The sequence below is a fragment of the Pseudophryne corroboree genome, unplaced genomic scaffold (genome assembly GCF_028390025.1).
Source record: "Pseudophryne corroboree isolate aPseCor3 unplaced genomic scaffold, aPseCor3.hap2 scaffold_1021, whole genome shotgun sequence".
Classification (NCBI taxonomy): domain Eukaryota; kingdom Metazoa; phylum Chordata; class Amphibia; order Anura; family Myobatrachidae; genus Pseudophryne; species Pseudophryne corroboree.
Genome location: NW_026967648.1, coordinates 49921 through 75590, shown reverse-complemented (window position 1 = coordinate 75590; position 25670 = coordinate 49921). Strand labels below are relative to the sequence as shown.

Here is a 25670-nt window from a genome sequence, read left to right as displayed (position 1 = left end):
AGCTTCTTCCCTCTGCCCTTACCTCTGGCAAGAAAGGACGCACCTCGTACTTTCTTGTTTCTCTGTGATCGAAAGGACTGCATTTGATAATGTGGTGCTTTCTTAGGCTGTGAGGGAATATAAGGCAAAAAATTTGATTTACCAGCTGTAGCTGTGGAGACTAGGTCCGAGAGACCTTCCCCAAACAATTCCTCACCCCTGTAAGGTAAAACCTCCATATGCCTTTTTGAGTCGGCATCACCTGTCCATTGCCGGGTCCATAGGACTCGTCTAGCAGAAATCGACATAGCGTTTATTCTAGAACCCAGTAGACTAATGTCACTTTGAGCATCTCTCATATATAGGACAGCATCTTTTATATGCCCTATGGTCAATAACATAGCATCCTTATCTAGGGTCTCAATCTCTGCTGATAAGGTATCTGTCCATGCTGCCACCGCGCTACAACCCCGGCCGACGCAATTGCCGGTCTGAGTAAGGTACCAGAATGTGTGTAAATGGACTTTAGGGTAACCTCCTGCTTGCGGTCAGCAGGGTCCCTGATGGTAGCCGTATCCTGGGATGGCAGCGCTACCTTTTTGGATAAGCGTGTCAATGCTTTATCCACCCTAGGGGAGGATTCCCACCGTATCCTGTCCATTGGCGGGAAAGGATACGCCATAAGAATCCTTTTGGGAATCTGCAGCTTTTTGTCTGTAGATTCCCAAGCTTTTTCACATAATTCGTTCAACTCATGTGAGGGGGGAAAGGTTATCTCAGGTTTCTTTCCCTTATACATGTGTACCCTCGTGTCAGGGACAGGGGACTCTGTGATGTGCAAAACATCTTTTATTGCAATAATCATATATCGAATACATTTAGCCAATTTTGGCTGTAACTTTGCATCATCGTAGTCGACACTGGAGTCAGAATCTGTGTCGGTATCTGTGTCAACTATTTGGGATAGTGGGCGCTTTTGAGACCCCGAAGGTCCCTGCGACATAGGGACAGGCATGGGTTGACTCCCTGACTGTTCCCTAGCTTCAGCTTTGTCTAATATCTTGTGTAATAAGTTTACATTAGCACTTAAAACATTCCACATATCCATCCAGTCAGGTGTCGGCGTTGTCGATGGAGACACCACATTAATTTGCTCCTGCTCCTCTCTAGGAGAGCCTTCTACCTCAGACATGTCGACACACGTGTACCGACACACCATACACTCAGGGAATCCTCTTATCTGAGGACAGTTCCCCAACAAGGCCCTTTGGAGAGACAGAGAGAGAGAGTATGCCAGCACACACCCCAACGCTATATGACCCAGGAAAAAAACACAATAATTTTATGTTTACCCAGTAGCGCTGTATTTCCATATGCGCCTAATTATGTGCCCCCCTCTTCTTTAAGACCCTCTTTCTACCGTGGTATAAGCAGGGGAGAGTCCGTGGAGCTTCCCCTCAGCGGTGCTGTGGAGAAAATGGCGCTGGTGAGTGCTGAGGGAGAAGCCCCACCCCCTCAGCGACGGGCTTCTGTCCCGCTCAAATATAGTAAAAAAATGGCGGGGGCTCTTATATATATATACAGTGCCTAGCTGCATATATATTTATTTTGCCAAAGAGAGGTCTATATTGCTGCCCAGGGCGTCCCCCCTGCGCCCTTCACCCTTACACTGACTGCCGTGTGTGAGGTGTATTGGAGCAATGGAGCACAGCTTTACTGCTGTGCGTTACCTCAGTGAAGATCATGAAGTCTTCCGCCGCCTCTGAAGTCTTCTTTTCTTCTCATACTCACCCGGCTTCTAACTTCCGGCTCTGCGAGTGGGACGGCGGCGCGGCTCTGGGACGGACGGCGAGGGTGAGACCTGCGTACCGATCCCTCTGGAGCTAATGCTGTACAGTAGCCTAAGAAGCAGAGCCTATCAACTCACAGAAGTAGGTGTGCATCTCTCCCCTCCGCCCCTCGATGCAGGGAGTCTGTTGCCAGCAGGCTCCCTGAAAATAAAAAAATCTAACAAATATACTTTCTGTCAGGAAACTCAGGAGAGCTCCCTGAAAAGCACCCAGTCTCCTCTGGGCACAGTAGTAAACTGAGGTCTGGAGGAGGGGCATAAAGGGAGGAGCCAGTGCACACCCAGATCTAAAGTCTTTCTAAAAGTGCCCATGTCTCCTGCGGAGCCCGTCTATCCCCCATGGTCCTTACGGAGTCCCCAGCATCCTCTAGGACGTAAGAGAAAAATTATACTGGCAGAAAAATCCAATTGAGTGATTAAACAGCTCCAGAGCTGCTCTGTAAGGCAAGTAAAAGGGTGTGGGCCCTGCAGCACTACCTGTAGTTTGCATTGTGCATTGGAAGCCTAGTTTGCTGTCTGTTTCCACTTCTTTTTTCTTGAGCCCCTCCCGTCTATACCCTTGTGCACTATCCTGACTTCTCCTCCCGTCTGCTTCCTTTGTGCCTTCCAATGCACAATGCAAACTACAGGTAGTGCTGCAGGGCCCACACCCTTTTACTTGCCTTACAGAGCAGCTCTTGAGCTGTTACAGTGCCCAGCTGCTGCAAGAAATCAGCGTGAATGCTTCAGGGGCTGGGGCATGGCCAACATGAGCCCCACACCGAAGGAGGGTGGGGGTGTTTAATGCGAACTAGGGGTCTCGCACAATGCGAACTACAGGTAGTGCTGCAGGGCCCACACCCTTTTACTTGCCTTACAGAGCAGCTCTGGAGCTGTTACAGTGCCCAGCTGCTGCAAGAAATCAGCTTGAATCCTTCAGGGGCTGGGGCATAGCCAACATGAGCCCCACACCGACGGAGGGTGGAGGTGTTTAATGCGAACTAGGGGTCATCCAAGTGCCGCAAAAGGCCGCCATGCCCTGCACGCCCCTTTTCTCTTTTCATATGCAGACGAGGGTTGAAGCCAACTTTGACCCACTGCTTGGATGACATCGCCATATGCAAATCCATCTGCTGCAGGCCTTCCCCCAGGAATGCTTGCACTAGTTGTTGCATTTGGTTTGTTGTTTGGGGGTGCTTCAGTATTAGGCAGCCTTCTGCCCTCCCATGTTCATCTGAAAATATGTGTTCTCCCTGCAGTTGTTGTCCCCAGATGAGAGTTCCCTTGTGCTGCCTCAGTTGAATCTCCTTTACTTGACAGAGATGTGCCTGAGCAGCGGCCCTCCCCAGCCCTATCCCAAATCATACTTATTTTGCATAGGAGATACCATGGTCATGAAGACTGTTCTCCCAGGGTGCGGTTCATTCATTGCATTCTGGGTATGCTGACCCCTGTGATTTCCCCAAATGTGGGAAACTCGACTGCATTATTTAATGCGAACTAGGGGTCATCCAAGCACCGCAAAAGGCCGCCATGCCCTGCATACCCCTTTTCTCTTTTCATAAGCAGACGAGGTTTGAAGCCAACTTTGACCCACTGCTTGGATGACATCACTTGCTGCCTTTCCAATGAAGCAAGTTTAATTTAATAATAGGTGAAAAACCATCCCTACAAATGTGTTAATCAGATACTTGGCTTTGTGGACACTTTTCAGAGCACAAATTTGTTAGCATAAAAATAAAGCCAGAAAATGAAGAGCTGTTTAATCACTCAATTGGATTTTTCTGCCAGCATATTTCTTTTTCTCTGCAACCCACTGCTAAATTACATCAGAGATTACATCAGAGAAGGCCAGGTACCCTACACCATAACAGGGGGTTTGACATTTTGACTTGTCTACTTAAAGATCACCAAAATCTGATAACAAGGTCAATTAAGTCCCTGGGTGGGATTGAACCACCAACCTTTTGGTTAATAGCCTTACACACTAACTGATTGCGCCACAGCGACACTTTGCAAAAGTGCATACTGACAAAGGCTAATAAGCATTCATCTAGAACGATTCCTAGAAACATTTTAAAAAGTCAATAATGTGGAGAGTTTTTGTAAGATGTTTCTTCCATCAACCAATGAAGAAACACATTGGTACTTTCCCATGATGAGTGAGTGCTTCAGGATCTTTTGCACTTACATGTGCAGCAGAGTACTGTAATGGAAGCATGCTGGGTCCATAACCCAGAGGTAGGCAGATTGAAACTATCCTCTGCTATATGCATTTTTTTTGTTAATTAAAGTAATCCAAAACTGGGATTGATATTTTTGCTCTTTTATTTTTACTTAAAGTACAATAACTTTTACCATTTTAATTTGTTTTAATAGTATATTGACAGTATTGTTTTCTTTCAAAAATCCAATTAATTTTCTTTACCCGATTATTAAAATGGTAATTGACAAAAACAAACTACATTGTCACCAGAAGAGCAATACAAAATGTACAAGTGATATATTAAAATCATCTTTCCAGCTTGAATTTCAATGATGCATTGGGGCAACGATTTTGTGAGAAACATCTTCACCCTTAAATAAAGATTTTCTTAATTCCTTACCTGTGTGCTAATTAGATATCACCTTGTTTTTACATTAAATAGACTTCCACATGAGAAAACAGCAAAGATGCAGTGGCGTTAATGTTTCCTGGTGTCAACCTGTATTATTTCCGTAGATATTGAAATGAGGATGCATCTTGCTGCCTTTCCAATGAAGCAAGTTTAATTTAGTAATAGGTGAAAAACCATCCCTACAAAGATGTTAATCAGATACTTGGCTTTGTGGACACTTTTCAGAGAACAAATTTGTAATCATAAAAATAAAGCCAGAAAATGAAGAGCTGTTTAATCACTCAATTGGATTTTTCTGCCAGCATTTTTCTTTTTCTCTGCAACCCACTGCTAAATTGTGCTTCCTAGCTGTTTTTTTATAAAATCACTTAATCAAATCTAACTCTGATTACATCAGAGAAGGCCAGGTACCCTATACCATAAGAGGGGGTTTGCAATTTTGACTTGTCTACTTAAATATCACCAAAATCTGATCACAAGGTCAATTACGTCCCTGGGTGGGATTGAACCACCAACCTTTTGATAAATAGCTGAACACACTAACCGATTGCGCCACAGAGACACTTTGCAAAAAGCCCATACTGACAAAGACTAATAAGCATTCATCTAGAACGTTTACTAGAAAAACTTTAAAAAGTCAATAATCTGGAGAGTTTTTGTAAAATGTTTCTTCCAGCAACCAATGAAGAAACACATTGGTACTTTCGCATGATGAGTGAGTGCTTCAGGATCTCTTGCACTTACATGTGCAGCAGAGTACTGCAATGGAAGCATGCTGGGCCCATAACCCAGAGGTAGGCAGATTGAAACTATCCTTTGCTATATGAATTTTTTTTTTGTTCTTTAAAGTAATCCAAAACTGGGATTGATATTTTAGCTTTTATTTTTACTTAAAGTACAATAACTTTTACCATTTTAATTTGTTTTAATAGTATATTGACAGTATTGTTTTCTTTCAAAAATCCACTTAATTTTCTTTACCCTATTATTAAAATGGTAATTGACAAAAACAAACTACATTGTCACCATAAGAGCAATACAAAATGTACAAGTGATATATTAAAATCATCTTTCCAGCTTGAATTTCAATGATGCATTGGGGCAACGATTTTGTGAGAAACATCTTCACCCTTAAATAAAGATTTTCTTAATTCCTTACCTGTGTGCTAATTAGATATCACCTTGTTTTCACATTAAACAGACTTCCACATGAGAAAGCAGCAAGGATGCAGTGGCGTTAATGTTTCCTGGTGTCAACCTGTATTATTTCAGTAGATATTGAAATGAGGATGCATCTTGCTGCCTTTCCAATGAAGCAAGTTTAATTTAGTAATAGGTGAAAAACCATCCCTACAAATATGTTAATCAGATACTTGGCTTTGTGGACACTTTTCAGAGAACAAATTAGTTAGTATAAAAATAAAGCCAGAAAATGAAGAGCTGTTTAATCACTCAATTGGATTTTTCTGCCAGCATATTTCTTTTTCTCTGCAACCCACTGCCAAATTGTGCTTCCTAGCTGTTTTTATAAAATCACTGAATCAAATCTAACTCTGATTACATCAGAGAAGGCCAGGTACCCTACACCATAACAGGGGGTTTGAAATTTTGACTTGTCTACTTAAAGATCACCAAAATCTGATAACAAGGTCAATTAAGTCCCTGGGTGGGATTGAACAACCAACCTTTTGGTTAATAGCCTTACACACTAACTGATTGCGCCACAGCTACACTTTGCAAAAGCACATACTGACAAAGGCTAATAAGCATTCATCTAGAACGATTCCTAGAAACATTTTAAAAAGTCAATAATGTGGAGAGTTTTTGTAAGATGTTTCTTCCATCAACCAATGAAGAAACACATTGGTACTTTCCCATGATAAGTGAGTGCTTCAGGACCTCTTGCACTTACATGTGCAGCAGAGTACTGTAATGGAAGCATGCTGGGTCCATAACCCAGAGGTAGGCAGATTGAAACTATCCTCTGCTATATGCATTTTTTTTTGTTAATTAAAGTAATCCAAAACTGGGATTGATATTTTTGCTCTTTTATTTTTACTTAAAGTACAATAACTTTTACCATTTTAATTTGTTTTAAGAGTATATTGACAGTATTGTTTTCTTTCAAAAATCCACTTAATTTTCTTTACCCGATTATTAAAATGGTAATTGACAAAAACAAACTACATTGTCACCAGAAGAGCAATACAAAATGTACAAGTGATATATTAAAATCATCTTTCCAGCTTGAATTTCAATGATGCATTGGGGCAACGATTTTGTGAGAAACATCTTCACCCTTAAATAAAGATGTTCTTAATTCCTTACCTGTGTGCTAATTAGATATCACATTGTTTTCACATTAAACAGACTTCCACATGCGAAAGCAGCAAGGATGCAGTGGCGTTAATGTTTCCTGGTGTCAACCTGTATTATTTCAGTAGACATTGAAATGAAGATGCATCTTGCTGCCTTTCCAATGAAGCAAGTTTAATTTAGTAATAGGTGAAAAACCATCCCTACAAAGGTGTTAATCAGAGACTTGGCTTTGTGGACACTTTTCAGAGAACAAATTTGTTAGTATAAAAATAAAGCCAGAAAATGAAGAGCTGTTTAATCACTCAATTGGATTTTTCTGCCAGCATATTTCTTTTTCTCTGCAACCCACTGCTAAATTGTTCTTCCTAGCTGTTTTTATAAAATCACTGAATCAAATCTTACTCTGATTACATTAGAGAAGGCCAGGTACCCTACACCATAACAGGGGGTTTGAAATTTTGACTTGTCTACTTAAAGATCACCAAAATCTGATAACAAGGTCAATTAAGTCCCTGGGTGGGATTGAACCACCAACCTTTTGGTTAATAGCCTTACACACTAACTGCTTGCGCCACAGCGACACTTTGCAAAAGAACATACTGACAAAGGCTAATAAGCATTCATCTAGAACGATTCCTAGAAACATTTTAAAAAGTCAATAATGTGGAGAGTTTTTGTAAGATGTTTCTTCCATCAACCTATGAAGAAACACATTGGTACTTTCCCATGATGAGTGAGTGCTTCAGGATCTCTTGCACTTACATGTGCAGCAGAGTACTGTAATGGAAGCATGCTGGGTCCATAACCCAGAGGTAGGCAGATTGAAACTATCCTCTGCTATATGCATTTTTTTTTGTTAATTAAAGTAATCCAAAACTGGGATTGATATTTTTGCTCTTTTATTTTTACTTAAAGAACAATAACTTTTACCATTTTAATTTGTTTTAATAGTATATTGACAGTATTGTTTTCTTTCAAAAATCCTATTAATTTTCTTTACCCGATTATTAAAATGGTAATTGACAAAAACAAACTACATTGTCACCAGAAGAGCAATACAAAATGTACAAGTGATATATTAAAATCATCTTTCCAGCTTGAATTTCAATGATGCATTGGGGCAACGATTTTGTGAGAAACATCTTCACCCTTAAATAAAGATGTTCTTAATTCCTTACCTGTGTGCTAATTAGATATCACCTTGTTTTCACATTAAACAGACTTCCACATGAGAAAACAGCAAAGATGCAGTGGCGTTAATGTTTCCTGGTGTCAACCTGTATTATTTCCGTAGATATTGAAATGAGGATGCATCTTGCTGCCTTTCCAATGAAGCAAGTTTAATTTAGTAATAGGTGAAAAACCATCCCTACAAAGATGTTAATCAGATACTTGGCTATGTGGACACTTTTCAGAGAACAAATTTGTTATCATAAAAATAAAGCCAGAAAATGAAGAGCTGTTTAATCACTCAATTGGATTTTTCTGCCAGCATTTTTCTTTTTCTCTGCAACCCACTGCTAAATTGTGCTTCCTAGCTGTTTTTTTATAAAATCACTTAATCAAATCTAACTCTGATTACATCAGAGAAGGCCAGGTACCCTACACCATAAGAGGGGGTTTGCAATTTTGACTTGTCTACTTAAATATTACCAAAATCTGATCACAAGGTCAATTACGTCCCTGGATGGGATTGAACCACCAACCTTTTGATTAATAGCTGAACACACTAACCGATTGCGCCACAGAGACACTTTGTGAAAAATACATACTGACAAAGACTAATAAGCATTCATCTAGAACGTTTCCTAGAAAAACTTTAAAAAGTCAATAATCTGGAGAGTTTTTGTAAGATGTTTCTTCCAGCAACCAATGAAGAAACACATTGGTACTTTCGCATGATGAGTGAGTGCTTCAGGATCTCTTGCACTTACATGTGCAGCAGAGTACTGCAATGGAAGCATGCTGGGCCCATAACCCAGAGGTAGGCAGATTGAAACTATCCTTTGCTATATGCATTTTTTTTTTGTTCATTAAAGTAATCCAAAACTGGGATTGATATTTTAGCTTTTATTTTTACTTAAAGTACAATAACTTTTACCATTTTAATTTGTTTTAATAGTATATTGACAGTATTGTTTTCTTTCAAAAATCCAATTAATTTTCTTTACCCGATTATTAAAATGGTAATTGACAAAAACAAACTACATTGTCACCAGAAGAGCAATACAAAATGTACAAGTGATATATTAAAATCATCTTTCCAGCTTGAATTTCAATGATGCATTGGGGCAACGATTTTGTGAGAAACATCTTCACCCTTAAATAAAGATTTTCTTAATTCCTTACCTGTGTGCTAATTAGATATCACCTTGTTTTCACATTAAACAGACTTCCACATGAGAAAGCAGCAAGGATGCAGTGGCGTTAATGTTTCCTGGTGTCAACCTGTATTATTTCAGTAGATATTGAAATGAGGATGCATCTTGCTGCCTTTCCAATGAAGCAAGTTTAATTTAGTAATAGGTGAAAAACCATCCCTACAAATATGTTAATCAGATACTTGGCTTTGTGGACACTTTTCAGAGAACAAATTCGTTAGCATAAAAATAAAGCCAGAAAATGAAGAGCTGTTTAATCACTCAATTGGATTTTTCTGCCAGCATATTTCTTTTTCTATGCAACCCACTGCTAAATTGTGCTTCCTAGCTGTTTTTTTTATAAAATCACTGATTCAAATCTAACTCTGATTACATCAGAGTAGGCCAGGTACCCTACACCATAAGAAGGGGGTTTGAAATTTTGACTTGTCTACTTAAAGATCACCAAAATCTGATAACAAGGTCAATTACATCCCTGGGTGGGATTGAACCACCAACCCTTTGATTAATAACCAAACACACTAACAGATTGCGCCACAAAGACACTTTACAAACGTACATACTGACAAAGGCTAATAAGCATTCATCTAGAACGTTTCCTAGAAAAACTTTAAAAAGTCAATAATCTGGAGAGTTTTTGTAAGATGTTTCTTCCATCAACCAACGAAGAAACACATTGGTACTTTCCCATGATGAGTGAGTGCTTCAGGATCTCTTGCACTTACATGTGCAGCAGAGTACTGCAATGGAAAAATGCTGGGCCCATAACCCAGAGGTAGGCAGATTGAAACTATCCTCTGCTATATGCATTTTTTTTTTGTTAATTAAAGTAATCCAAAACTGGGATTGATATTTTTGCTCTTTTATTTTTACTTAAAGTGCAATAACTTTTACCATTTTAATTTGTTTTAATAGTATATTGACAGTATTGTTTTCTTTCAAAAATCCACTTAATTTTCTTTACCCTATTATTAAAATGGTAATTGACAAAAACAAACTACATTGTCACCAGAAGAGCAATACAAAATGTACAAGTGATATATTAAAATCATCTTTCCAGCTTGAATTTCAATGATGCATTGGGGTAACGATTTTGTGAGAAACACCTTCACCCTTAAATAAAGATTTTCTTAATTCCTTACCTGTGTGCTAATTAGATATCACCTTGTTTTCACATTAAACAGACTTCAACATGCGAAAGCAGCAAGGATGCAGTGGCGTTAATGTTTCCTGGTGTCAACCTGTATTATTTCAGTAGACATTGAAATGAGGATGCATCTTGCTGCCTTTCCAATGAAGCAAGTTTAATTTAGTAATAGGTGAAAAACCATCCCTACAAAGGTGTTAATCAGAGACTTGGCTTTGTGGACACTTTTCAGAGAACAAATTTGTTAGCATAAAAATAAAGCCAGAAAATAAAGAGCTGTTTAATCACTCAATTGGATTTTTTTGCCAGCATATTTCTTTTTCTCTGCAACCCACTGCTAAATTGTGCTTCCTAGCTGTTTTTATAAAATCACTGAATCAAATCTAACTCTGATTACATCAGAGAAGGCCATGTACCCTACACCATAACAGGGGGTTTGAAATTTTGACTTGTCTACTTAAAGATCACCAAAATCTGATAATAAGGTCAATTACGTCCCTGGGTGGGATTGAACCACCAACCTTTTGGTTAATAACCATACACACTAACTGATTGCGCCACAGCGACACTTTGCAAAAGTACATACTGACAAAGGCTAATAAGCATTCATCTAGAACGTTTCCTAGAAACATTTTAAAAAGTCAATAATGTGGAGAGTTTTTGTAAGATGTTTCTTCCATCAACCAATGAAGAAACACATTGGTACTTTCCCATGATAAGTGAGTGCTTCAGGACCTCTTGCACTTACATGTGCAGCAGAGTACTGTAATGGAAGCATGCTGGGTCCATAACCCAGAGGTAGGCAGATTGAAACTATCCTCTGCTATATGCATTTTTTTTTGTTAATTAAAGTAATCCAAAACTGGGATTGATATTTTTGCTCTTTTATTTTTACTTAAAGTACAATAACTTTTACCATTTTAATTTGTTTTAATAGTATATTGACAGTATTGTTTTCTTTCAAAAATCCAATTAATTTTCTTTACCCGATTATTAAAATGGTAATTGACAAAAACAAACTACATTGTCACCAGAAGAGCAATACAAAATGTACAAGTGATATATTAAAATCATCTTTCCAGCTTGAATTTCAATGATGCATTGGGGCAACGATTTTGTGAGAAGCATCTTCACCCTTAAATAAAGATTTTCTTAATTCCTTACCTGTGTGCTAATTAGATATCACCTTGTTTTCACATTAAACAGACTTCCACATGAGAAAGCAGCAAGGATGCAGAGGCGTTAATGTTTCCTGGTGTCAACCTGTATTATTTCTGTAGATATTGAAATGAGGATGCATCTTGCTGCCTTTCCAATGAAGGAAGTTTAATTTAGTAATAGGTGAAAAACCATCCCTACAAAGGTGTTAATCAGAGACTTGGCTTTGTGGACACTTTTCAGAGAACAAATTTGTTAGCATAAAAATAAAGCCAGAAAATGAAGAGCTGTTTAATCACTCAATTGGATTTTTTTGCCAGCATATTTCTTTTTCTCTGCAACCCACTGCTAATTTGTGCTTCCTAGCTGTTTTTATAAAATCACTGAATCAAATCTAACTCTGATTACATCAGAGAAGGCCAGGTACCCTACACCATAAGAGGGGGTTTGAAATTTTGACTTGTCTACATAAAGATCACCAAAATCTGATAACAAGGTCAATTACGTCCCTGGGTGGGATTGAACCACCAACCTTTTGGTTAATAGCCTTACACACTAACTGATTGCGCCACAGCGACACTTTGCAAAAGCATATACTGAAAAAGGCTAATAAGCATTCATCTAGAACGTTTCCTAGAAACATTTTAAAAAGTCATTAATGTGGAGAATTTTTGTAAGATGTTTCTTCCATCAACCAATGAAGAAACACATTGGTACTTTCCCATGATGAGTGAGTGCTTCAGGATCTCTTGCACTTACATGTGCAGCAGAGTACTGTAATGGAAGCATGCTGGGTCCATAACCCAGAGGTAGGCAGATTGAAACTATCCTCTGCTATATGCATTTTTTTTGTTAATTAAAGTAATCCAAAACTGGGATTGACATTTTTGCTCTTTTATTTTTACTTAAAGTACAATAACTTTTACCATTTTAATTTGTTTTAATAGTATATTGACAGTATTGTTTTCTTTCAAAAATTCACTTAATTTTCTTTTCTGTGTGCTAATTAGATATCACCTTGTTTTCACATTAAATAGACTTCCACATGAGAAAGCAGCAAGGATGCAGTGGCGTTAATGTTTCCTGGTGGTAGTGGGGGACTGTGTTTGTGCTTTCCTCTGGTCAGCTCTGGTAAAAGTCAGATTTCTTTGTCTCAGATCTTCCTCTAGCCTTGTTCTTCTTTCGAGAGTTCCCTTGTGCTGCCTCAGTTGGATCTCCTTCACTTGACAGGGGCGTACCCGAGCAGCGACCCTCCCCAGCACTAGCCCAACTCCTACTTACCTGCCAGGTGAGATACTATGATCATGAAGGTGCTTCTCCCAGGGCAAGGCTCACCCATTGCACTCTGGGTGTGCTGCTCCTGCGATTTCCCCAAATGTGGGAAACTTGACTGCATAATTTGTGTTTCCCCTGGTCGGCTCTCGTATAATTCAGATCTCTTTGTCTCAGGTCTCTCTCCAGCCTAGTTTGCTGTCTGTTTCCACTTCTCTTTTCTTAAACCGCTCCCTTCTATGCCCTTGCGCACCTTAATTAAATCTAACTCTGATTACGTCAGAGAAGGCCAGGTACCCTACACCATAAGAGGGGGTTTGAAATTTTGACTTGTCTACTTAAAGATCACCAAAATCTGATCACAAGGTCAATTACATCACTGGGTGGGAACCTTTTGGTTAATAGCCCATGTAAGTGCAAGAGATCCTGAAGCACTCACTCATCATGGGAAAGTACCAATGTGTTTCTTACAAAAATTCTCCAGATTATTGACTTTTTAAAGTTTTTCTAGGAAACGTTCTAGATGAATGCTTATTAGCCTTTGTCAGTATGTACTTTTGCAAAGTGTCGCTGTGGCGCAATCAGTTAGTGTGTATGGCTATTAACCTAAAGGTTGGTGATTCAATCCCACCCAGGGACGTAATTGACCTTGTTATCAGATTTTGGTGATCTTTAAGTAGACAAGTCAAAATTTCAAACCCCCTCTTATTGTGTAGGGTACCCAGCCTTCTCTGATGTAATCAGAGTTAGATTTGATTAAGTGATTTTATAAAAAACAGCTAGGAAGAACAATTTAGCAGTGGGTTGCAGAGAAAAAAAATTATGCTGGCAGAAAAGTCCAATTGAGTGATTAAACAGCTCTTCATTTTCTGATTTTATGTTTATGCTAACAAATTTGCTCTCTGAAAAGTGTCCACAAAGCCAAGTCTCTGATTAACACCTTTGTAGGAATGGTTTTTCACCTATTACTGAATTAAACTTGCTTCATTGGAAAGGCAGCAAGATGCATCCTCATTTCAATGTCTACTGAAATAATACAGGTTGACACCAGGAAACATAAACGTCACTGCATCCTTGCTGCTTCCTCATGGGGAAGTCTGTTTAATGTGAAAACAAGGTGATATCTAATCAGCACACAGGTAAGGAATTAAGAAAATCTTTCTTTATGGGTGAAGATGTTTCTCACAAAATTGTTGCACCAAGGCATCATTGAAATTAAAGCTGGAAAGATGATTTTAATATATCACTTGTATATTTTGTACTGCTCTTCTGGTGACAATGTAGTTTGTTTTTGTCAATTACCATTTTAATAATAGGGTAAAGAAAATTAAGTGGATTTTTGAAAGAAAACAATACTGTCAATATACTATTAAAACAAATTAAAATGGTAAAAGTTATTGTACTTTAAGTAAAAATAAAAGAGCAAAAATATCAATCCCAGTTTTGGATTACTTTAATTAACAAAAAACAATGCATATAGCAGAGGATAGTTTCAATCTGCCTACCTCTGGGTTATGGACCCAGCATGCTTCCATTACAGTACTCTGCTGCACATGTAAGTGCAAGAGATCCTGAAGCACTCACTCATCATGGGAAAGTACCAATGTGTTTCTTCATTGGTTGATGGAAGAAACATCTTACAAAAACTCTCCAGATTATTGACTTTTTAAAGTTTTTCTAGGAAACGTTCTAGATGAATGCTTATTAGCCTTTGTCAGTATGTACTTTCGCAAAGTGTCTCTGAGGCACAAACAGTTAGCGTGTTCAGTTGTTAACCAAAAGGTTGGTGGTTCAATCCCACCTAGGGACGTAATTGACCTTGTTATCAGATTTTGGTGATCTTTAAGTAGACAAGTAAAAATTTCAAACCACCTCTTATGGTGTAGGGTACCTGGCCTTCTCTGATGTAATCAGAGTTAGATTTGATTAAGTGATTTTATAAAAAAAACAGCCACGAAGCACAATTTAGCAGTGGGTTGCAGAGAAAAAGAAATATGCTGGCAGAAAAATCCAATTGAGTGATTAAACAGCTCTTCATTTTCTGGCTTTATTTTTATGCTAACAAATTTGTGCTCTGAAAAGTGTCCACAAAGCCAAGTATCTGATTAACACCTTTGTAGGGATGGTTTTTCACCTATTATTAAATTAAACTTGCTTCATTGGAAAGGCAGCAAGTGATGTCATCCAAGCAGTGGGTCAAGGTTGGCTTCAAACCTCGTCTGCTTATGAAAAGAGAAAAGGGGTATGCAGGGCATGGCGGCCTTTTGCGGTGCTTGGATGACCCCTAGTTCGCATTAAATAATGCCGTCGAGTTTCCCACATTTGGGGAAATCACAGGGGTCAGCATACCCAGAATGCAATGAATGAACCGCACCCTGGGAGAACAGTCTTCATGACCATGGTATCTCCTATGCAAAATAAGTATGATTTGGGATAGGGCTGGGGAGGGCCGCTGCTCAGGCACATCTCTGTCAAGTAAAGGAGATTCAACTGAGGCAGCACAAGGGAACTCTCATCTGGGGACAACAACTGCAGGGAGAACACATATTTTCAGATGAACATGGGAGGGCAGAAGGCTGCCTAATACTGAAGCACCCCCAAACAACAAACCAAATGCAACAACTAGTGCAAGCATTCCTGGGGGAAGGCCTGCAGCAGATGGATTTGCATATGGCGATGTCATCCAAGCAGTGGGTCAAAGTTGGCTTCAACCCTCGTCTGCATATGAAAAGAGAAAAGGGGCGTGCAGGGCATGGCGGCCTTTTGCGGCACTTGGATGACCCCTAGTTCGCATTAAACACCTCCACCCTCCGTCGGTGTGGGGCTCATGTTGGCTATGCCCCAGCCCCTGAAGGATTCAAGCTGATTTCTTGCAGCAGCTGGGCACTGTAACAGCTCCAGAGCTGCTCTGTAAGGCAAGTAAAAGGGTGTGGGCCCTGCAGCACTACCTGTAGTTCGCATTGTGCGAGACCCCTAGTTCGCATTAAACACCCCCACCCTCCTTCGGTGTGGGGCTCATGTTGGCCATGCCCCAGCCCCTGAAGCATTCACGCTGATTTCTTGCAGCAGCTGGGCACTGTAACAGCTCAAGAGCTGCTCTGTAAGGCAAGTAAAAGGGTGTGGGCCCTGCAGCACTACCTGTAGTTTGCATTGTGCATTGGAAGGCACAAAGTAAGCAGACGGGAGGAGAAGTCAGGATAGTGCACAAGGGTATAGACGGGAAGGGCTCAAGAAAAAAGAAGTGGAAACAGACAGCAAACTAGGCTTCCAATGCACAATGCAAACTACAGGTAGTGCTGCAGGGCCCACACCCTTTTACTTGCCTTACAGAGCAGCTCTGGAGCTGTTTAATCACTCAATTGGATTTTTCTGCCAGCATAATTTTTCTCTTACGTCCTAGAGGATGCTGGGGACTCCGTAAGGACCATGGGGGATAGACGGGCTCCGCAGGAGACATGGGCACTTTAAGAAAGACTTTAGATCTGGGTGTGCACTGGCTCCTCCCTCTATGCCCCTCCTCCAGACCTCAGTTTACTACTGTGCCCAGAGGAGACTGGGTGCTTTTCAGGGAGCTCTCCTTAGTTTCCTGACAGAAAGTATATTTGTTAGATTTTTTTATTTTCAGGGAGCCTGCTGGCAACAGACTCCCTGCATCGAGGGGCGGAGGGGAGAGATGCACACCTACTTCTGTGAGTTGATAGGCTCTGCTTCTTAGGCTACTGTACAGCATTAGCTCCAGAGGGATCGGTACGCAGGTCTCACCCTCGCCGTCCGTCCCAGAGCCGCGCCGCCGTCCCCCTCGCAGAGCCGGAAGATAGAAGCCGGGTGAGTATGAGAAGAAAAGAAGACTTCAGAGGCGGCGGAAGACTTCATGATCTTCACTGAGGTAACGCACAGCAGTAAAGCTGTGCTCCATTGCTCCAATACACCTCACACACGGCAGTCAGTGTAAGGGTGAAGGGCGCAGGGGGGACGCCCTGGGCAGCAATATAGACCTCTCTTTGGCAAAATAAATATATATGCAGCTAGGCACTGTATATATATATAAGAGCCCCCGCCATTTTTTTACTATATTTGAGCGGGACAGAAGCCCGTCGCTGAGGGGGTGGGGCTTCTCCCTCAGCACTCACCAGCGCCATTTTCTCCACAGCACCACTGAGGGGAAGCTCCATGGACTCTCCCCTGCTTATACCACGGTAGAAAGAGGGTCTTAAAGAAGAGGGGGCACATAATTAGGCGCATATATATATGGAAATACAGCGCTACTGGGTAAACATAAAATGATTGTGTTTTTTTCCTGGGTCATATAGCGCTGGGGTGTGTGCTGGCATACTTTCTCTCTCTGTCTCTCCAAAGGGCCTTGTTGGGGAACTGTCCTCAGATAAGAGGATTCCCTGAGTGTATGGTGTGTCGGTACACGTGTGTCGACATGTCTGAGGTAGAAGGCTCTCCTAGAGAGGAGCAGGAGCAAATTAATGTGGTGTCTCCATCGACAACGCCGACACCTGACTGGATGGATATGTGGAATGTTTTAAGTGCTAATGTAAACTTATTACACAAGAGATTAGACAAAGCTGAAGCTAGGGAACAGTCAGGGAGTCAACCCATGCCTGTCCCTATGTCGCAGGGACCTTCGGGGTCTCAAAAGCGCCCACTATCCCAAATAGTTGACACAGATACCGACACGGATTCTGACTCCAGTGTCGACTACGATGATGCAAAGTTACAACCAAAATTGGCTAAATGTATTCGATATATGATTATTGCAATAAAAGATGTTTTGCACATCACAGAGTCCCCTGTCCCTGACACGAGGGTACACATGTATAAGGGAAAGAAACCTGAGATAACCTTTCCCCCCTCACATGAGTTAAACGAATTATGTGAAAAAGCTTGGGAATCTCCAGACAAAAAGCTGCAGATTCCCAAAAGGATTCTTATGGCGTATCCTTTCCCGCCAATGGACAGGATATGGTGGGAATCCTCCCCTAGGGTGGATAAAGCATTGACACGCTTATCCAAAAAGGTAGCGCTGCCATCCCAGGATACGGCTACCATCAGGGACCCTGCTGACCGCAAGCAGGAGGTTACCCTAAAGTCCATTTACACACATTCTGGTACCTTACTCAGACCGGCAATTGCGTCGGCCGAGGTTGTAGCGCGGTGGCAGCATGGACAGATACCTTATCAGCAGAGATTGAGACCCTAGATAAGGATGCTATGTTATTGACCATAGGGCATATAAAAGATGCTGTCCTATATATGAGAGATGCTCAAAGTGACATTAGTCTACTGGGTTCTAGAATAAACGCTATGTCGATTTCTGCTAGACGAGTCCTATGGACCCGGCAATGGACAGGTGATGCCGACTCAAAAAGGCATATGGAGGTTTTACCTTACAGGGGAGAGGAATTGTTTGGGGAAGGTCTCTCGGACCTTGTCTCCACAGCTACAGCTGGTAAATCAAATTTTTTGCCTTATATTCCCTCACAGCCTAAGAAAGCACCACATTATCAAATGCAGTCCTTTCGATCACAGAGAAACAAGAAAGTACGAGGTGCGTCCTTTCTTGCCAGAGGTAAGGGCAGAGGGAAGAAGCTGCACAACACAGCTAGTTCCCAGGAACAGAAGTCCTCCCCGGCCTCTACAAAATCCACCGCATGACGCTGGGGCTCCGCTAAAGGAGTCCGCCCAGTTGGGGGCACGTCTTCGAGTTTTCAGCCACATCTGGGTTCATTCGCAGGTGGATCCCTAGGCAATAGAAATTGTTTCTCAGGGTTACAAGCTGAAATTCGAAGAGGTGCCTCCTCGCCGGTTTTTCAAATCGGCCCTACCATCTTCTCCCCAGGAAAGGGAGATAGTGTTAAATGCAATTCACAAATTGTATCTTCAACAGGTGGTGGTCAAGGTTCCCCTGCTTCAACAAGGAAAGGGAAATTATTCGACCCTGTTTGTAGTCCCAAAACCGGACGGTTTGGTCAGACCCATATTAAATTTAAAATCCCTGAACCTATACTTGAAAAGGTTCAAGTTCAAGATGGAATCGCTAAGAGCGGTCATCGCCAGCCTAGAAGGGGGGGATTTTATGATATCTCTGGACATAAAGGATGCATACCTTCATGTACTCATTTATCCACCTCATCAGGCGTACCTAAGATTTGCGGTACAGTATTGTCATTACCAATTTCAGACGTTGCCGTTTGGTCTCCGCAGAATTTTCTCCGAGAATTTTCACCAAGGTAATGACGGAAATTATGGTGCTCCTGCGAAAGCAAGGTGTCACAATTATCCCGTACTTGAACGATCTCCTCATAAAAGCGAGATCAAGAGAGCAGTTGCTGAACAGCGTATAACTTTCATTGAAGGTGTTACAGCAAAACGGCTGGATTCTCAATATCCCGAAGTCGCAGTTGGTTCCTACGACTCGTCTGACTTTGCTTGGGCATTATTCTGGATACGGACCAGAAAAGGGTTTATCTTCCGATAGAAAAGGCCCAGGAACTCATGACTCTGGTCAGGAACCTATTGAAACCAAAACAGGTGTCAGTGCATCACTGCACTCGAGTCCTGGGAATGATGGTGGCATCATACGAGGCCATTCCCTTCGGCAGGTTCCATGCGAGGATCTTGCAATGGGACCTACTGGACAAGTGGTCCGGGTAACATCTACAGATTCATCAGTTGATCACCCTGTCCCCCAGGGCCAGGGTATCTCTCCTGTGGTGGCTGCAGAGTGCTCACCTTCTAGAGGGCCGCAGGTTCGGCATTCAGGACTGGATCCTGGTGACCACGAACGCGAGCCTCCGAGGTTGGGGAGCAGCCACACAGGGAAGAAATTTCCAAGGTCTTTGGTCAAGTCAGGAGAATTGTCTTCACATCAACATCCTGGAGCTAAGGGCCATATACAACGCCCTATGTCAAGCGGAGACCTTACTTCGCGACCAACCAGTTCTGATCCAGTCAGACAACGTCACCGCAGTAGTTCATGTAAACCGCCAAGGCGGCACAAGGAGCAGAGTGGCGATGGCGGAAGCCACCAGAATTCTTCGCTGGGCGGAGAATCATGTAAGCGCACTGTCAGCAGTGTTCATTCCGGGAGTGGACAACTGGGAAGCAGACTTCCTCAGCAGACACGACCTACATCCAGGAGAGTGGGGACTCCATCAGGAAGTCTTCGCACAGATTGCAAGTCGGTGGGGACTGTTCCAGATAGACATGATGGCGTCCCGCCTCAACAAAAAGCTACAGAGGTATTGCACCAGGTCAAGAGACCCTCAGGCAGTAGCTGTTTAAACAGCTCTTCATTTTCTGATTTTATGTTTATGCTAACAAATTTGCTCTCTGAAAAGTGTCCACAAAGCCAAGTCTCTGATTAACACCTTTGTAGGAATGGTTTTTCACCTATTACTGAATTGAACTTGCTTCATTGGAAAGGCAGCAAGATGCATCCTCATTTCAATGTCTACTGAAATAATACAGGTTGACACCAGGAAACATTAACGCCACTGCATCCTTGCTGCTTTCGCATGTGGAAGTCTGTTTAATGTGAAAACAAGGTGATATCTAATTAGCACACAGGTAAGGAATTAAGAAAATCTTTATTTAAGGGTGAAGGTGTTTCTCACAAAATCGTTGCCCCAATGCATCATTGAAATTCAAGCAGGAAAGATGATTTTAATATATCACTTGTACATTTTGTATTGCTCTTCTGGTGACAATGTAGTTTGTTTTTGTCAATTACCATTTTAATAATAGGGTAAAGAAAATTAAGTGGATTTTTGAAAGAAAACAATACTGTCAATATACTATTAAAACAAATTAAAATGGTAAAAGTTATTGTACTTTAAGTAAAAATAAAAGAGCAAAAATATCAATCCCAGTTTTGGATTACTTTAATTAACAAAAAAAAATGCATATAGCAGAGGATAGTTTTAATCTGCCTACCTCTGGGTTATGGGCCCAGCATGTTTCCATTGCAGTACTCTGCTGCACATGTAAGTGCAAGAGATCCTGAAGCACTCACTCATCATGGGAAAGTACCAATGTGTTTCTTCGTTGGTTGATGGAAGAAACATCTTACAAAAACTCTCCAGATTATTGACTTTTTAAAGTTTTTCTAGGAAACGTTCTAGATGAATGCTTATTAGCCTTTGTCAGTATGTATGTTTGTAAGGTGTCTCTGTGGCGCAATCGGTTAGTGTGTTTGGTTATTAATCAAAGGGTTGGTGGTTCAATCCCACCCAACGATGTAATTGACCTTGTTATCAGATTTTGGTGATCTTTAAGTAGACAAGTCAAAATTTCAAACCCCCTTCTTATGGTGTAGGGTACCTGGCCTACTCTGATGTAATCAGAGTTAGATTTGAATCAGTGATTTTATAAAAAAACAGCTAGGAAGCACAATTTAGCAGTGGGTTGCAGAGAAAAAGAAATATGCTGGCAGAAAAATCCAATTGAGTGATTAAACAGCTCTTCATTTTCTGGCTTTATTTTTATGCTAACTAATTTGTTCTCTGAAAAGTGTCCACAAAGCCAAGTATCTGATTAACATATTTGTAGGGATGGTTTTTCACCTATTACTAAATTAAACTTGCTTCATTGGAAAGGCAGCAAGATGCATCCTCATTTCAATATCTACTGAAATAATACAGGTTGACACCAGGAAACATTAACGCCACTGCATCCTTGCTGCTTTCTCATGTGGGAGTCTGTTTAATGTGAAAACAAGGTGATATCTAATTAGCACACAGGTAAGGAATAAAGAAAATCTTTATTTAAGGGTGAAGATGTTTCTCACAAAATCGTTGCCCCAATGCATCATTGAAATTCAAGCTGGAAAGATGATTTTAATATATCACTTGTACATTTTGTATTGCTCTTCTGGTGACAATGTAGTTTGTTTTTGTCAATTACCATTTTAATAATCGGGTAAAGAAAATTAATTGGATTTTTGAAAGAAAACAACACTGTCAATATACTATTAAAACAAATTAAAATGGTAAAAGTTATTGTACTTTAAGTAAAAATAAAAGCTAAAATATCAATCCCAGTTTTGGATTACTTTAATGAACAAAAAAAAATGCATATAGCAAAGGATAGTTTCAATCTGCCTACCTCTGGGTTATGGGCCCAGCATGCTTCCATTGCAGTACTCTGCTGCACATGTAAGTGCAAGAGATCCTGAAGCACTCACTCATCATGGGAAAGTACCAATGTGTTTCTTCATTGGTTGCTGGAAGAAACATCTTACAAAAACTCTCCAGATTATTGACTTTTTAAAGTTTTTCTAGGAAACGTTCTAGATGAATGCTTATTAGTCTTTGTCAGTATGTACTTTTTGCAAAGTGTCTCTGTGGCGCAATCGGTTAGTGTGTTCAGCTATTAATCAAAAGGTTGGTGGTTCAATCCCATCCAGGGACGTAATTGACCTTGTGATCAAATTTTGGTAATATTTAAGTAGACAAGTCATATAGCAGAGGATAGTTTCAATCTGCCTACCTCTGGGTTATGGACCCAGCATGCTTCCATTACAGTACTCTGCTGCACATGTAAGTGCAAGAGATCCTGAAGCACTCACTCATCATGGGAAAGTACCAATGTGTTTCTTCATTGGTTGATGGAAGAAACATCTTACAAAAACTCTCCAGATTATTGACTATTTAAAGTTTTTATAGGAAACGTTCTAGATGAATGCTTATTAGCCTTTGTCAGTATGTACTTTTGCAAAGTTTCGCTGTGGCGCAATCAGTTAGTGTGTACGGCTATTAACCAAAAGGTTGGTGGTTCAATCCCACCCAGGGACGTAATTGAACTTGTTATCAGATTTTGTTGATCTTTAAGTAGACAAGTCAAAATTTCGAAAACCCCTGTTATGGTGTAGGGTACCTGGCCTTCTCTGATGTAATCAGAGTTAGATTTGATTCATACTGTTAACTGGGTAGTATATCACAAGTTATACGGTGTGATTGGTGTGGCTGGTATGAATCTTGACCTTGGATTAACAAAAATCCTTTCCTCGTACTGTCTGTCTCCTCTGGGCACAGTTTCTCTAACTGAGGTATGGAGGAGGGGCATAGAGGGAGGAGCCAGTGCACACCCAGATCTGAAGTCTTTCTTAAAGTGCCCATGTCTGCTGCGGAGCCCGTCTATCCCCCATGGTCCTTACGGAGTCCCCATCATCCTCTACGGACTACGAGAAAAAAAAATTACCGGTAGGTTTAAAATGTTATTTTTTTCTCTGCAACCCACTGCTAAATTGTGCTTCCTAGCTGTTTTTTATAAAATCAGTTAATTAAATCTAACTCTGATTACGTCAGAGAAGGCCAGGTACCCTACACCATAAGAGGGGGTTTGAAATTTTGACTTGTCTACTTAAAGATCACCAAAATCTGATGACAAGGTCAATTACATCCCTGGGTGGGATTGAACCACCAACCTTTTGGTTAATAGCCCATGTAAGTGCAAGAAATCCTGAAGCACTCACTCATCATGGGAAAGTACCAATGTGTTTCTTACAAAAATTCTCCAGATTATTGACTTTTTAAAGTTTTTCTAGATGAATGATTATTAGCCTTTGTCAGTATTGACTTTTGCAAGGTGTCTCTGTGGCGCAATCGGTTAGCATGTTTGGCTATTAACCAAAAGGTTGGTGGTTCAATCAGAGTTAGATTTGATTAAGTGATTTTATAAAAAAACAGCTAGGAAGCACAATTTAGCAGTGGGTTGCAGAGAAAAAAAAAATGCTGGCAGAAAAGTCCAATTGAGTGATTAAACAGCTCTTCATTTTCTGATTTTATGTTTATGCTAACAAATTTGCTCTCTGAAAAGTGTCCACAAAGCCAAGTCTCTGATTAACACCTTTGTAGGAATGGTTTTTCACCTATTACTGAAATAAACTTGCTTCATTGGAAAGGCATCAAAGATGCATCCTCATTTCAATGTCTACTGAAATAATACAGGTTGACACCAGGAAACGTCACTGCATCCTTGCTGCTTCCTCACGGGGAAGTCTGTTTAATGTGAAAACAAGGTGATATCTAATCAGCACACAGGTAAGGAATTAAGAAAATCTTTCTTTGTGGGTGAAGATGTTTCTCACAAATTGTTGTCCCAATGCATCATTGAAATTCAAGATGGAAGATGATTTTCATATATCACTTGTACATTTTGCATTGCTCTTCTGGTGACAATGTAGTTTGTTTTTGTCAGTTACCATTTCAGTAATAGGGTAAAGAAAATTAAGTGGATTTTTTAAAGAAAACAATGCTGTCAATATACTATTAAAACAAATTAAAATGATAAAAGTTATTGTACTTTAAGTAAAAATAAAAGAGCCAAAATATCAATCCCAGTTTTTGATTACTTTAATTATAAAAAAAAAATGCACATAGCAGAGGATAGTTTCGATCAATCGACCTCTGGGTTATGGGCCCAGCATGCTTCCATTGCACTACTCTGCTGCTCATGGAAGTGTAAGAGATCCTGAAGACTAAATTGATTAAAGGCCTAAAAGTACTGGACTATAAGGAAAGACTTACTAGGCTGAATATTTATACACTAGAAAAGAGGTGCCTAAGAGGAGATATTATTAATATCTTCAAATATGTAAAGATACATAACAAAGAGTTATCAGAGGAATTATTTATTAAAAGAACACGTGGTCACTCGCTGCGACTGGAGGAAAGTTCAGAACGCAATGGAGGAAAGGTTTCTTCACTGTTAGGGCAATCAGGATGTGGAATTCCCTGCCAGGGAAGGTGGTAATGGCGGACTCTGTAATTGGATTTAAAAAAGGAATGGATACATTTCTGAATGAAAAAGCTATCCAAGGTTATAATACTTAAAATATCAACATGGTTAATCCGGGGGTAACATGAGTTATAGTAGCTAACTAGTCATAAAACATTATTCAGCAAGTATGTAGAATCATCACAACTTAAAACAGGTTGAACACGATGGGCAATTTGCCTCTATTCAACCTCAAAAACTATGTTACTATATTACTATGTTATTGTAGTATACAGAACACCACAATGCAATGAGCAGTGATAGTGAGCACTGATGAGGATACTAGAACTGACACTGAGCAGCAAGATGCAGCACTGGACTATTAGTAATGTACTGTAGTATGCTGAGCACCACAATGCAGCACAAGACAATGAGCAGTGATACTGAGCACTGATGAGGATACTACTGAGAACTGACACTGAGCAGGAGAGACACACTACTAGTATTACTGAGCAGCAATAAGTAACCACTGATACTGAGCACTGATATTGAGATTTCCACTGAGAGAACATAGCCACGTCCTCTCCGCTCTCTCTTCAATGCACGAGTAAAAATGGCAGCAACGCGCAGCTCTTTATATGGAATCCGAATCTCGCGAGAATCCGACAGCGGGATGATGACATTTTCCCTTGTTCAGGTTTTCCGAGTCAGGCGGGAACAACCGAGCCTGCCTCGGACCAGTGTAAACCACGTGGAGTTCGTGGGGAATTCGGTTCTCGGAGAACCGAACCCGCTCCTCTCTACCTTATACCCATAAATTTTTTTATTTTCAATCTAAGCCCCTGCAGTTTTCTGTAAGCATCTGCTTCGCTATGATGATCAACAAGTCACAAGGGCAAACACTCAGGGTTTGAGGCGTAGATCTTAGGACCAGCTGCTACAAGCATGGCAGAGGTGTCACTATCACTGGTGACACCCAGAGAGGTGGCGAGGGAGATTGTAATGCAGTGCGCGCAGATAAGCAGCGCAATGGTAAAAAGGAGGCATGGTTTCATAGGTAGGGGCGTGGCCTGGTGGCCTGAATCTACATTTTGTTGCTCCGGGTGTCCCGGGGGTTGGGGGCTGCACCCGGGGACTAGTGTGTGAGCGGTGCTGGCTCCTGCACAGTGACAGGGCATGGCCACCCAGCATGACGCCTCCCTTCTTGACCATGCTGTAATTGCAGTCGCACTGCAGTTCAG

General features: G+C 40.8%; 1 non-coding gene and 2 pseudogenes across 1 annotated transcript; 2 read left to right on the top strand and 1 right to left on the bottom strand.

Moving 5' to 3' along the window:
* The first annotated feature begins 3170 nt into the window (after nucleotides 1–3170).
* Nucleotides 3171–3349, top strand: LOC134987875 (U1 spliceosomal RNA; annotated as a pseudogene).
* A 9354-nt stretch (nucleotides 3350–12703) lies between these two features.
* LOC134987824 (U1 spliceosomal RNA) lies at nucleotides 12704–12866 on the top strand. Its single transcript, XR_010193393.1, has one exon. It is a non-coding gene; the product is annotated as a U1 spliceosomal RNA (small nuclear RNA).
* Nucleotides 12867–14948: 2082 nt separating this feature from the next.
* LOC134987879 (U1 spliceosomal RNA) lies at nucleotides 14949–15127 on the bottom strand (annotated as a pseudogene).
* Nucleotides 15128–25670: the final 10543 nt, after the last annotated feature.